Source organism: Peromyscus maniculatus, chromosome 17, assembly GCF_049852395.1.
Source record: "Peromyscus maniculatus bairdii isolate BWxNUB_F1_BW_parent chromosome 17, HU_Pman_BW_mat_3.1, whole genome shotgun sequence".
Taxonomy (NCBI): Eukaryota; Metazoa; Chordata; class Mammalia; order Rodentia; family Cricetidae; genus Peromyscus; species Peromyscus maniculatus.
This window is the reverse complement of record NC_134868.1, coordinates 56,646,991-56,661,622: the sequence shown is the minus strand read 5'-3', so window position 1 is coordinate 56,661,622 and position 14,632 is coordinate 56,646,991. Positions and strand designations below refer to the sequence as shown.

General features: G+C 44.2%; 1 protein-coding gene across 3 annotated transcripts in view; it reads left to right on the top strand.

The window, feature by feature from the left end:
• Dlgap2 (DLG associated protein 2) overlaps positions 1-14,632 on the top strand; it is a 746,370-nt gene that overhangs the window by 28,729 nt on the left and 703,009 nt on the right. The window contains exon 1 of one of the 3 annotated variants that reach the window (XM_076553680.1): positions 12,291-12,330. The exons of the other annotated variants lie outside the window; for them this stretch is intronic. The gene's annotated coding sequence lies outside the window, so the exon portion shown is untranslated. Of the gene's footprint in view, positions 1-12,290; positions 12,331-14,632 lie in introns of those variants that run through there. 3 annotated transcript variants of the gene reach the window in all.

Below are 14,632 nucleotides of genomic sequence, written 5' to 3'. Positions count from 1 at the left end.
TGGGTTCAGCCGGGTATATGTGCTGCCTGGCTTTCTGGTGATTGGCTGCTTCTGGGTGCTGATCTGTCGCCATGGGGCACAGCTCCCTGCCTCCTCCTCACCAGTGTGTTTCTGCTGTCGGCCGCTTAGCCTGTGGCTGGACTCTTGCTTTGCTCACTCCTTAGCCCTGGCGGTGAGTCGTACTTTGATTTCCCATCCTGTCAACTCTCGGCAGTGACACCTGACAGCCAGCCCGTGTGTGAAGAGATGCCAGCTCCTCTGAGCTCACTCAACTTCCTGTGTCTCTTCGCGGCCCATCGTTCACCGCGGCTGATGCTCTGCGTGTTATGTTTAGCAGTCATGGTTAATTTGGGTGCGTTCGCTGTTGGCTGAACATCAGAAGTAAGCACGTATGTTTACATGGTACTCATTGTACTTGGCAGGGCTGCCCAGTGCATAATGGCTCTTTTCTCTTTCAGATAGGTCCCTGGAATTCCTAAAGATGTTTCCTTCCCCCCCTCCTCCTCCCCTGTCCCTCTGTCATCCCCCTGTGTATCCCCAGGTTGTCATTGACCTCACAGTCCTTCTTCTTTGGCTTCCTCACTACTCGGATTACAGGTGTCTGTCACTCAGCCCAGCTTCTTGCATTTTTTTTGCCTGTTAAAGCTATCCCAGAGGCTCAGGGGATAATTTATATGTCTCATATATAAACTCCCTCAAGTTTCCATTCTTCCTGACTGACTGGTTTTGATAAATCACTGAGTTTCTGAGACCTGAGCTTGCTTTTTTTTTTTTTTTTTAACACTTCATGTCTTTTCTGGTCATATATTTTTTATTTCCTGAGTTTGCCTTTTTCTGTCTTCAGAAGATCACAAACCTTCACTTTGTGGATGTAAAACCTTTCAGCGATGCTGGGGAATAGTAAGAGTGGAGGGCACATTTCTGATCTTGCCAGTTGGAGGTTCCACTCTACGTTAGAAAGTCGAGTTGAGTTACCAGGTTCTAAGATCGGCTTCCCTGTGTTTCAGTGTCCGCTCTGGAGAGTCTGGGATGCTCCTTTGATACAATTGGTTCTTCACTCTGGGTACTTCCAGTTTCTCTCGTTTGTGTCCGGAATGCTCACGACCTCGAGGACGGCATGTGATCTTCCCGCTGTGGGTTGTGTATGTAGACATTCCCACTGTGCGTCTCCCGCTCCCCACGTTTTCTGGCAGATTTTGTTGATTTTGTCTTCCAACACTTCACTTACAATTTCAGTCTCAACAACTTTATTTAAATTTCCTCCCCATGTCTATTTAAGGTGGCCCAGTATCTTCTCAGCACAAATGATTTTGTTTGCTTTTCTAATCAAAACTCTTAGGATTCTCTACATCTCCTTTACACCAAGGCCGTCTGTTGTGTTCACTTTGACCCCAGCTGTGTGTTGTCATGTGGGTTAATTTTTAGGGTATCTGGACAAACAGTAGACCATGTTGCTGTAGAGTCTAACCCCCAAGCTCAAGTCTCTGTTTAGGGTAAATTGCAATTGTTTTAAAAGGGAAGGAGATTCTAGCGCCATGGGAGCTGGGAGGCGCCCGGCAATGGGTGTCTTGGGTGCCCGTCTAGGGGGTCTGATAGGCATGCTGTGAGTGCTTGTTGCCGCTAGGCTCTGTTCCCATCTGTGCCTGAACCCCCCCAGCTCAGGCTCTCCACCCACTGGCTGTGTTCTGGAATGACTGGGGCAGGCGTCCCGTCATCTGCACAGGTACTTTAGTCCCTCTCTGTCCTGCCACGTCCCTGCCTCACAGATCACCTCCCGCCTTAACCTTGCACTTGACATTTCCTGCAGAGTAGTTGAACTTACTGGCGCTGTGTGTCCTGCCCACTCCTGTTCTTTCAGCCCTGCTGTTTGCTTTCTTCCTAAACTCCGCTACTGTCACTTAATTGCATCTCGGAAGGAGGAGAAGGTGAATTTATATGGCCACTCTGCCACCTCCAATGAGAAGCCCAGTAGAGTTTTATTTTATCATGGCTTTGGGGGTTGAAATGTAATCTAATTCTCTGACATTATTCAAATGATAATGGCCAGACAGTGTGTTAGATTATGGGCTTTTCTATCTCTACCTGGCGTTGGAAATAATCTGTGGATTTTATCATTGCGTAAATGAACACGGACTGCTGAGAAGTCAGTGTGCGATGGTTCTGACCTGGGTGAGCAGCAGGTATTTGTACACATGCTTCCCTCTGTGAGCATTGTCTGATAGTGGAAAAGAAATATATTTGAAGCCACGGTGTAGAATTATTTCTGTGCATAAAAGACAGGACATGGTGAAGCCTGTAACAAAACACAGGTTTTTCTCTCTTTCCTAAGACTAGTGCTTGAGAAAGTGCCTGAGGTGAACCTCACCTCCTCCTTCCTTCCATGTCCGTCTTCTACCTGGGGTGGCAGCACCCAGAAGAACCCCAGAAGGTGTTGCGAGAGCTTGGGGACCTCTGTAGAAAGTCATGTGACTTTAGGTTCTTGGCTCATTTAACACCAAAGGCAGGTCTAAATAAGGCTGTCAGTGGAGGACCATTAATAATACTTATGTGAGTTTTATCTTGTGGTTTCGGTGAGTCAGAGGTCTGAGAGGCATTCCTATAACAAAACTACAGTTGGCACCATTTATGTGAAAAGGATTTCTCATGCTTATATCTGGAAAAACACAATAAAAGCCCTGTAATCCCAGAGGAGGTAGAAAAATCAAGAGTTTGAGGCCAGCCTGGGCTACAGACTTGATGTCAAAAAACCCCCACAAAAAACAAAACAAAAAAGTAACAAACAAAAACAACAACCAAACAAACAAAAAACCAGTCAAGAAGCAGCGCTGAGCCCTTCTCAGTCCAACAAAGAGTAACATTCACCAAGGATTCATGGGGGAAAAGGTGCTTTTCTGTCTGTTGGGTAATAATGTTTCCATTCTGTGTTTAAGTTACTAATGTAGTATTGAGTTCATTTACAGGTGTGTGTTTTAATCTGGAAGGTACCTACTGGAGTTTCCAGGTTCTTGTGCTTCTGGACATTGCACTGCACAGAGATGCATGGATAGTTAAAGGAAGGGAGATAGTTTATTGAAGGAGACCTATAAACCAGCTTTGAGATGCACCAGCTATGTGTGGCCTGTGGCTTGGCTCAGGCCACAGAGAGGATAGGACTGGCATTGGGGTGGGGTGGGGCACGTGTGTGATGTGTTTGAGAACTTGTATGGGTCATTTACTTAGTGGTTCTCTCTCCAGAGATCATATAAGGAAGGCCATTTTTGAGCGTGCTCCCTTGGTTGAAGGAAGCCCAGGTGTGATCGGACAGTCCCAGTCTTCCATTGCTGTTACTGTTCATCTGCTAATCTCTGGAATGTTCTTGTCCAGTCTATTCACTATTCTTTCAGTATCTGCATAAAATACCTTGAGCCTGTGGCATAGGTATTTAAATCGATTTAATTTGACTGCTCTTTCAGGGGACCCAGGCTATCAATTCCCAGCACCCACATGGCAGTTCACAACTGTCTGCGACTCCAGTTCCGGGGGACCCGACACCCTCACACAGACATACATGCAGGCAAAACACCAGTGCACATAAAAAAAAAAAAAAAAGCCGAAGGAGAGTGAAAGACAACAGTGTAAAAGTTCTAACCAAAGACCTGCATTCATAGCAGCTGCTCTGATGTTCCCTGGGGGGCTCTCCATCAGCTTGCAGGGCAGAATCATCTCACCACGGGAACAGTTCCAAGATGGGGCCGTCAGTGGAGGTGTCTTTAGAGAGTACGGGGAGAGATTAAGTGAATAAAGCAATAGTTTTATTTAAAATGTCAGTAATTACACTATACTAGGGAGCAGTTCACTCGCCAGGTTTCACCAGGTCACCCACAACTCTTCCGAGGGTAGTGACTTAGCAGTGTGATGTTTGCGGAGTGGAGAAACAGGGCGATGGTTTGGAGAGGGAGGCATTCAGGAGCCTGGGAGCTTTGAGACTGGGGAAAACAGTACTGAGGACACCGGAAACGGAAGCAGGCTGCTGTGCTTCAGAAGGGATGTGATGCTCAGGACTGGGGGGAGACAGCGGTGTGGTTGGGTTTGCAGGAGGTTTGGACTGACCCCACCTTTTATCTCTGCATCCTGCTTAGAAAGTTCATTTTAAAGGAGTCACTGGTCTGGCAGCAAAGAGCAACGCTGCTGTTTCCTAGCGACGCGGTGTCAGGATGGCTCATCCTCTGTGTAGACAGGGGATGAGACTGCTGTAGTCCTAGGGGGCCTCAGTGGGCACCTGGAGGTCCCGTTCTCACAAGAGCAGACCTATTAAGGGAGAGAATGCAGAGAGGAGGGTGTGTAAGTCTGTCTGTGATGCAATTTGTTCATTATATAATTCCCTTTTCCAGAAACCATAGCTAGTCCAATTTGTAGAAAGGATTCCGTAAGAATAGGAGATATGGAGTTATAAGTTGTAATTATAGAAATGCATGATGAATGGCAGGAGCTATTTGAGCCAAGGGACAGATGGAGCAAAGGGATGTGGATCTTGCTGAGAAAAGTACAGAGGGCTTGGCGTGCTTCCCCATTCAAGGTCCATCAGATTCTCACAGGGGAAGTGATTATGGATCACAATGCCAGGTATACACGTAAGACACAGGAGTTGGTGCATGCCAGCTGAGTTAGAAACACAAAGGATTCTGGGAGACCATGAAATGGAAAGTCCCAATTCCAGCTTAAGCCTCATCTGATACTTTCTTACTTTAAGAGTGTTTAGAATTACACAAAAGCCACAGTATCACTATCTGGAGGTGGCCCAGGGTCCGTGGAGTCCCGGGTGCTTTGCATCTCTGGTTATACTTCCGGATTTTAATTGGAGAACCTCATTTGGGGGCCATGGTTTGTTCCCATGGCATGTTTATGCCTCATGGGTCCCTAGTATATAACCAGCTTTAGTTTTTATGGTTTAAATGTGTCGGTGAGGTGCTGAGTCACGATTTCTTCCTCCAGAAGGCGTGACTCTCTGCCCAAGTGCAGAATCCAGGGTGTGTCCTGCTGTGTGAGTTGCTGCCACCAATGTTGGTTCATTTTGACAAAGAGCAGGCATGGGTGTGGGCTCAGCTTGCACAGTTGCTAAGGCTCCTTGCCTCATAAAGAGGAGGAACATGTGGTGCAACATTTTTATTTTTGTTCCAATTTAGAGGAATTACTTCCATCACCAATTTCTTTTTTGATTTAGAAATTTTTTGAAGTTAAAATATAATTACAGCATTTCCCCCTTCCCTTTCCTCCCTCTAAATCCTCCCACGTACCCCCTGACCTGTTCTCTCTCAAATTCATGGCCTCTTTTTCTTTAATTTTTGATATATATATCAAAATTATATATATATATATATATTCATAAATAAACAAACACAGCCTTCTCAGTCCACATATAATTACCTGTTTGTGTATGATTTCAGAGCCGACCACTTGGTGTTGGATAACCAGTTGGAGTGCTCTTCCCTGAGGAAGACTGTTTCTCCAGCTTTTGATGTTTCTTAGTTGCTGTATTTCTTTGTCTGGGGTCAAGGCCCCATGGGATTTTTCTCTTTTATGTTAAATACCTATTGGTGCCATCATTCAGGTTTTGTTTAGGCAGCCATATTGTTGAGACTTCATGAGTGTAACTCCCTGTTATTTCTGGGAGACACAATCTCACAGCTGTTTCTCTGAATCCTACAATCTTTCTGCTCTCTCTTGGGCACCATCTTTGGAACATGAGAATCAGTTGTTCTCTGGATTTTAATCAGTTGTGGTTTTCTGTAATGGTCGATGCCTCTGTTGCATAGAGAAATTTCCATCATGAGAGGAGAGAGGACTACACTTATCTGCAAGCATAAGGATAAATCTTTATGATGTACTTAGAAATCATGCTGTATTAGTAAAGTAGCATCTGTAGGGTCTCCTCAACAATCCATGGCCTCATTAGTCCAAGGTAGCTGGCTAGGGTTCCAGGACGAGGCCTGATTTCCCTCTGTTGAGTTAGAGAGTCCAGTTAGAGAACTGTTGGTTACCTCTAGGGCATTTATACCACAATTGCACCCTTAGGGTGACAGTGCCATGCTTGTCAATGCCACAGTTACAGGTGCCATAGCTGCGTAGGATTAGTGGATGCTTCCCTCTCTTGGAAGCTTGCGTGGAACCTTCTGGTACCATGAAAGCTAGTACTCAGGGGGTAATTTTCAGGCCAGATCCACCTTAGATCTCCTGGATCCCGTACATCACCATATTTTGAAGGCCTCTACTTAGTTATTATTATTATTATTTTTTACTTCCTATATGTCTGGGAGAAGGAAGGAGGCCAAGCTTGCATACATGCCGATGATGGACTTTTGTCATGCCCTTGCAGAAGGGCTCGAAGTTTCTTCTAAAACCCCCTGGTGTGTCTCTGGACACAGAGCCTAGTGGTTGTGATTGTGGAGTCCTTGTGCTGCTGTTGCTGTGGGCCTTGTCACCCAGGATTCACATGGCTCACATGGTGTGAAGTGATGCGAGGTCCCATACATTGCTAGGGGGTTAGTTTGGCAGTTCTGTGACGTGCCCATCACCTATCTGTAAGTACCTCATGGCAACAGGGCCGGGTTGCAGTGAGGAAGTGTCACGCTGCCTTCTGTATGGGACTTCAGTGTGACCCCATGGATGGAAGCAGACCCTGGACACAGAACGGTAGCACTCACCTAAATACTAGTTACGAGAATTAAAAAAAAAAAAAAAGCCTATCAGAATTTACCCAGGAATCCAGATACGTATCCCGCTGAAAGCCAAGTAAAAGACTAGAGATAATTTTTTTTTCAGTGACCAGAATAGATTCAATTAAACTTGGGCCCTCATTAGTATAATCTGACAGTAATTAGTGGCACACAGACTTAGTTGGAAAGCTTGGCCAGCAATGCATTAAGTTTTTAAGAAAGCTTTACCATCTCTCAGGAGCTTGGAGAGTTAGGGGGCCCAGGTGAGTTGGGACCAAACCTCGCTTGACTTCAGGATTCCAGTGGGGCCTTCTCAGCTTCCTTCTGCCCTTCATCCCGGGGTTTTATACACAAGTGCAGTTGAAATATAACTCATCGCAGCAAACATGGTAACATTAGCCGTGTAATTTCCAAAGACTCATGCTGAGTTTACAGTGGCTTGATAATCTATACATTTTCCTTAAAAAGCTTTAAATTTGCACTAATTTGCGTGTGTGTGTATATTATGTACACACATATGCCACAGCGCGATTCATGCGTGGAGGTCAGAGGACAACTCTGGGCGCTGGTTCTCTCCTTCCATCCTGTGGGTCTCTGGAATGGAACTCAGGTCATTAGGCTTGGTGGCAAGCGTCTTTACCCACTGAGCCACCCTGGCAGCCCAGGCCATGCCTTTTAATTCTCTGCTTAGGAAAGCTTTGGTTTTCCTTTGTGTCTGTGTGTGCTGAGAACATCCTTAGGCCTGTCATGCTGTGAATGGAAAATTTTACAACAGAATTTCTCCACTAAGTGATTCCTGCAGTGTGGGTGCCACATGCTGGCAGAGGCAATTTCTGTTCATTTGTTATATTAGGAACAAAACAGGTACTTGCCAAGGATGTGGCATTTGACTTAACTGACTTAAATGACATTAATACACAGCAGTTTTTAAGGTATGTAAGTGCATACCTTATATAGTGCATTCTATGCAGCATCCCCCAGAGAAAGCCAGAAATAACAGTGACTTAAGGGAGAGATTGTTTCTGTAATATAAGCAAGTACCTAAGCTAGGCCAAAGGGCCATGTGATACTCCTCACCCCTGGGGAGTCGGACTTCATCTTGTTGCTAGCCTATCTTTAACTTTGATCATCCATCTCATTGACCAAGAAGGATGCAGTGGCTTCTACCATCTAAACTGTTTCCTAGTCATCAGGAGGAAGGATGCTGAAGAAGAATGCTCTTCCTATCTAAGGATATGATGCATCCTTTCCGAGGACAGTGGAATGAAAATAGAAATCAGTAACAGAAGAGAAAAATGGTATGACCACAAATATAGAGAAATTGAAGAATCAGTGTGTGTGTGTGTGTGTGTAGAGCTGGGGATAGAGACTGTGACCTTTACTCATGCTAGGCAAGTGCTGTACCATTGATCTCTGTTCCCGCCTCAACAATCTACTCGTAAATAACCAATGGATCAAAACAGAAATTGCAGAGGAAATGAGGTGCCCAGAGGAGACAATAAGGTGCAGGGATGCAGCACCAGGCACCCTGGAAGAACACACCTAGCTGCACACGCTTGTATTAAAATGAGGGAGATCTCAGGTCAGTAAACTACAGAACTAGGACAGGCTGTGAAAGCTCAGCTCCAAGTTAGAAGAGGGAAGGGAAGTAAGATTAGAGGTAAAGACACAGAGCTGGGGTAGGCTCCGCGGGGAAAGGCGCTTGTCCCCAAGCCTGATGACTCCCAGGGGTGGAAGGAGAGAAGGGACTTTGAAGATTGTCCTCTCATCTCCACATGCATGCTGCTGTGGCACACGTGTAACCACTCACCAACCCACGCTCCTACATGCATTCACAAAATAAATAGAAAATATAATGATAAATTTAAAAAACTAAGCAGAAAATGATAGACAACAATGAATCAAATCAAAGCGTTTTTTTTTTTTTTTTTTTTTTTTTTTTTTTTTTTTTTTGCTCTTTGGAAAAAAGAAGTTTATTTAAATCACTTTAGTATAATATGGCAGCATTATCTATTGGTGGTAGAAACAAATAGGGTTGTAAGAGAATACCATGAATAGTGGTCTACCACCAAACGGGAAAACCCAAAAGAGATAGACAAATGCCTAGAGGTACATCAGGATTGAATGTGAAAAGGGTTTTTAAGTCTGAAGAGCCTAGTAGTCATTAAGGAGATTAAATCAGGAATCAAAACCTTCTGACTGAAGAAGGGCCCAAGATCCGATGGCAGCTCTGGGTAAACCCTACACATGTAAAGGGATTAATTTGGCTTCTGCAAACTCCTAACACTGAGGAGGAGGCCAGTGCCTGTGTGTATTGACAGATAGCCACCATGACAGTAGAAGGTTTATTTTTGATAAAGGTTCTGTTCTGTTTTTATGTCCTATAGACACACACATACATAACTTGAAATCTAGATTCATGTATGAGATAAAACATGGGATATTTTTATCCTTACTATCATATACCCACTATATCACTTCTGAGTATGTACCCAAAAGACTCCAAGCCAACGCACCACAGAGACTCTGGAATATCATGGTTATGGCTGTGCCATTCATAACAACCAAGATATGCAACCAGCCTTGATGCCCAGCAACAGATGAATGGATAAAGAAAGTAGAGCATACACACAATGGAATTTTATTCAGCTGCAAAGAATGAAATCATGACTCAGAAAGGGGAAACACCTGAGAATAAAGGGTACTAAGAAGACAGTATAACACATGAGAGAAGACATTTATGAACTGCATATGATAAAGATTTAGTGTTAAGGATATAGCAATAACCCCTACAACTCAATAACAGAAGGGCAGATAACCCAATTGAAATGAGCAAAGAACATGAATAGACATTTCTTCCAACTAGCACTTTGCTCATGGCCACAGGCTCAGCACCATCAGGTGAATGAAAGCAAAACCATCACAGATGCCATTCTGCACCCACTCCAGCTGCTGTTGAAACAACAGAAGGGAGAAGTCTGGGCTAGGGGACAGAGAATTGGGAAGTGTTGCCCCTGGATTGGTAATAGTGATGCAACAATATTTTTAACACCAGTGCTCAGAGCAGCTTTAGTCCCAGATCCAAAAGATAGAATCAACTCAGGTGCCCAGTAGGGGATGAAACCTCAAGCCATAAGCATAATGGAGTAAATGCGTGTCAAGGAATATTATTCAGCCAGAAAAAGGATGACATTCTGGCACACGTTGTAGCATAGATAAACCTGGAAGGTATTATACAAATGTAGGAAGCCAGACACAAAAGGACAAATACTGAATGTTTTCAGCTCTGAGAGGAACCTAGAATAGATAATTTTTTTTTCCAAAAAAGAGTATAATAGAGTTTACTAGAAACTGGGAGTGGAGGGATGGCAAATTCCTGTTGTTTGGGAATTTATAAATTCCTATTTATAAAGCAACTTCACAAGTAGGTGCTGTGATTATACATCATCACAGGTCAAGATGAGGACACTAAGGTGACAGAGTCGCGCTTGGTATTTCCATTTGGTTTGAGAGTCTCATGATGCTGAGGCTGGCCCCTAACTCCTAATCTCCTGCCTCCACTTCCTAAATGCTAGGATTACTTGCATGCTTTACCGCACATGTTAAAAACTTTAGATTTTGAATCATGACAGCGATTCTTTGGTTATTTGTTAGTAAGAGAATCTAAATGTCTCACTAATTTCCCAAGTGTCTGCCCACCCACCTCCCTCCATCCTTTTTTTCCCCTCCTTTTCCTCCTCCTCTTTCTCCTTCTCTTCCTCATTGTCTTCTTATTCTCCCTCTGCCCTTTAGATTTTTTGTTTGTTTTTTTTTTGGTAGCATACAAAGTAGTGGGTTTTATTATGACATTTTTCATATATTTTGTTTTTATTGGTCCCCTTGTCCCACACCACTTCTCAGTATGCCTGTCCCCAATACCCACTGATTCTGCCTTTTCTCCCAATAGTTTCCTATGTTCTTTTCTGATGTGTGTATATTGCATTAGTCTCTGTCTACTTCCCCGTCTCCCTTCTCATTTGTACACACATATGTATGCATGAAGAATAAAATCCAGGGTCCACACATGAGAGAAAATGAGCTCTTCATTCCCCCGAGTCTGGTTTATCTTATTTAATGATCTCAAGATACTAATGTCATAAGTTTGTTTTTCTTAAAATACCACTGTGCACAGGTACCACGTTTCCATCATGTATTCATCTGTTGATAGACACCTAGCCCAGTTCTGTTTTCCAGTTTCCGTGAATAGTGTGGTAGTAGATGTGGACGTGCAAGTGTCTCTGTGGTGCTCAGCCTTCGAGTCCTTTGGGTGTGAACCCAAGAGTGGTAGAGCTGGCTTCTAGTGAAGTTCTTCTTTCAGCCTACTGAGGAATCGCCATATCGACTTCTATAATGGTGTGGGGCGACCTATTCGGGTGCTTTTCCTTGGGGAAGACTGATTCTCCCTATTTCAGAAGCTCTTTATCTAGGGGCAGGGCTTGGTGAGACTTCTCCATCCACGTTTGCCTCCCAGCTGGTGTCATCATGGTTTTAAAAGTGTTTCTGAGTTTTGGCTGTGCAGAGCCCACTTCAGGAACTCCCCCAGTATTTTTAATAATGAAAAAAAAAATGAAGAAGAGGAGATAGCTTGGTTGGTAAAGTATTTGACATGTAGGCATGAGGACTCGAGTTCGGATACCTGCCACCCTCATAGAAAACTGGATGTAGCTTCACACATCCACAGTGCTGGATCTGGGATGGTACAGACACAAGAGATCAGCTGGAGCTCACTGGCCAACTGGTCTACCTTGATGAGTGGGCTCCAGGTTCACTGTGACCCTTTCTCAAAGATAAGATGAAGAGAGATGAGAGACACTCAGTGTTGACCTCTAGCCTTCCTGTGCATGCATACTTTTCCCACTGCATCATTCAGGGCTATGCCTGTCCTTCCTGCCAGACTGTGAGGACCACAAAAGAGACTGGAGCCTGGCGAACCCGACAGGAGATTCACGCACTTGTGTGATGTCCCTTAGCTTTGGCTTTCTTGATCACCAGGAAAAGCAGTTTATCTGAAGTGAACGTGTCTTGTGTTTCATCAGTTTTAATAACTTCTGATGGCAAAGGGCAACAACATGGAACAGGACAGAGGTGTGACTTGTCCTGTCCCCCCAGATGCAGAACCTTTAGATGAGCAACAGTAACCAGTGTGTATCTCAAAGGATTCTTGCTCTGTAATTATCTCTACCCCTAGACCTGTGGGCGACTCCTTCTAAGACCCCAGCATATGCTTGAAACTCTAAGTAGTACTGGACCTATGTGTACTGTTTTTTTTTTTTACATAGATGCTTGTGGTAGTTTAATAAACTAGGTTAATATCCTCAATACATAGGTGATTAGCAACAATTAATAAAATAGAAGAGTATGCTGTTGTGTGAGATGGTCTCTTCCTCAAAATATCTCCTCTGTCCTTCGCATCACCTTCTGTGATGGGGAGATTGCAGGGTTAACATGATGGAGATGAGTTGTTACTTGTGTATTGTGACATAGTGTAAGGGTACCACGTGGCCATGTGAGGTGACTGTAGCAGTCTGTGTGATATCAGAGTCTGGTGTTCAGTGACTTGGGGCATGTGGCGAGTTGTATTCTGGGCAGGTCAGAGCAGGTAAGCATGAGATTCTGTCCCACTGCTCAGAACTGTTACTTCTGCCAATTTCCATTTAATATGTTCTGATTCAGGAAACCAAAACTATAGAAAGGGAAACCACAGTGAAAGGGCCACCAAGCTCTTCATTCACATGTCCCGGTCTGTGCTGGTGCCCTCTCAATGCACTGGCCCTGGTGGTCCTGGTCCTGGTGGCAGGAGCATAGGGAACAGTGGTGATGCTGCTGGTGACCACGGGATAGAGAGTTTTGGTTTTGGTTTGTATGAGGTTGGTGAGGTTGAGGTCATAAGGTAACCTGGACCATGAAGCCAGGAAATGACAGATGGAAAACTAAAGTCCAGGCATGTTTGACTTCAAAGCTCTCTGTATTTGGCCATGCTCCCTCCACCCCCCACTCTGAAGTTCAAAACATCTCCAAAGCACCCAGAGTGAACAAATGCTTTGTGTGTCCCTGGAATTTGCTTATGACCAAGGGGAGGAGGCATGTGATAGAGCAAAGTGGGCAAGATTACCACTGGCTGGCAGGTTCTATGCGATGGCAGGTTTCCCAGAGGCTTATAACGAGGCTGCAGGCAATCACCTTTGGCCTTTGTGATGTAGCTGGGCGTTGCCAGTCTCTTTCCCTTCCTTTCTCTGAAAGAGGAACCATAAATTAGATGTTCTCTGGTGTGAGAGGCAGCACAGATTTTCATTGCTCAAGCATGTTCACATTTAAACCCTGTGGGTTCAAGTGTGGTCTGAACACAGATAGTGTCCAGTGTGAATATTATTACAGTGATGGTGCACGTGTGGATGGAAACTCAGTCCTCTCTAAGGGGTCTATGAAGGAGTCACACACAGAAAATGTAGACAGGGACAAAAGCAAGTGACTCTGGTCTCCTATCTTCAAGAACGTAAACCCTTCGTCAGTACAATTGACACATCCTCATGTATGCATACGGGCCTTCTGTCTTCTGTTCTCAGCATAAGCTTCTTAAGTTCATATTATAACCATTCATCTCTTAGTCATGGGGATACATTCTGAGATTTCATGTGTGTGGTCCTGGAGTTACACACACTGGGATATACAGGACACTGTACACCTGGCTGCAGACACATAGAGCATGTGAGTCTTCTGAAGGCTGCAGCTTCAGAGACAGTGGTATTTGTACCTAAACCTTAAACACACACACACACACACACACACACACACACACACACACACACACACACGTGCAATGATAACACCGCATAGAAGGAAAACATGGCACACCTTCTTGGGGTTCTTACCTTTGCAGAATGCAGGTTGCTCTTGGTGAGTTAACTTGGGGTGCCTGTCTTTGTAGATATGTGTTGCTCTTGGTGAATGAGTGATGGTCTGATGTGAGATGAGACTGTGTTATTGTGGAGTTTATAAGCACTTGACATATAGCTATATTCTATTCGTAAACTACTTCTGTCTTTAATAATAAATTAGCCTCAGCTTTCTGTAATTGTAAATGTCTTAAGTTATTTGTGATAAAACAGCCTTAAATATAAACACATTGTTCACAGTTATACAATATATTTTTCTTCATCTCCTTATTTTATATGTTTTTTCTTTTTCTGTATTATTTTTGTTTTTATCTCTTTAACTTTTTCTTTCTTTTTTTCTTTTTTTTTTGTTTTTCTAGACAGGGTTTCTCTGTGTAGCTTTGCACTTTTCCTGGAACTTGCTTTGGAGACCAGGCTGTCCTCAAACTCACAGAGATCCACCTGCCTCTGCCTCCTGAATGCTGGGATTAAAAGCACGGGTCACCACCGCCCAGCTAACTTTTTCTTAATAACTATGACATACATGCGTCCACAAGTCTGGGTTACGTAAGTCAGGGTTACCTATGTCTCTGGCTCCCACCTCCATGTCCTGTCCCAGAGGAGGTTTTCAACAGGACATACATGAAATGTTGGCCTCCTGTTGACAGCCATGTGTTGGGAGTCGTTCTTGTGGGGCGTGCTTAGGTTCCTCTCGAAGATGGACCAACTGTTCTTTCCAGAAATATACCAATGCCTGCTTTGCTTCGTTTTTTTTTTTTTTTCTGAATGGATTGGTTGGCAGCAGACAGTGCAGCAGAAGTAAGTGTTCTTTCTGTCCTGAAATCTTTCAGGGTTGGGTTTGGGTTTCTCATTTACCAGGAACTTTTTGAGAACTGTAACAACGCTGCTACACTTAGGGATTTTTCTTTTTCTTTTCATGTGCTGCCCTCTTCTCTCTTTCTCATGTATGCATTCCCGTTCTAGTCCCATTGCTACCTCATGGGACCATGTCACATATATGATACATTG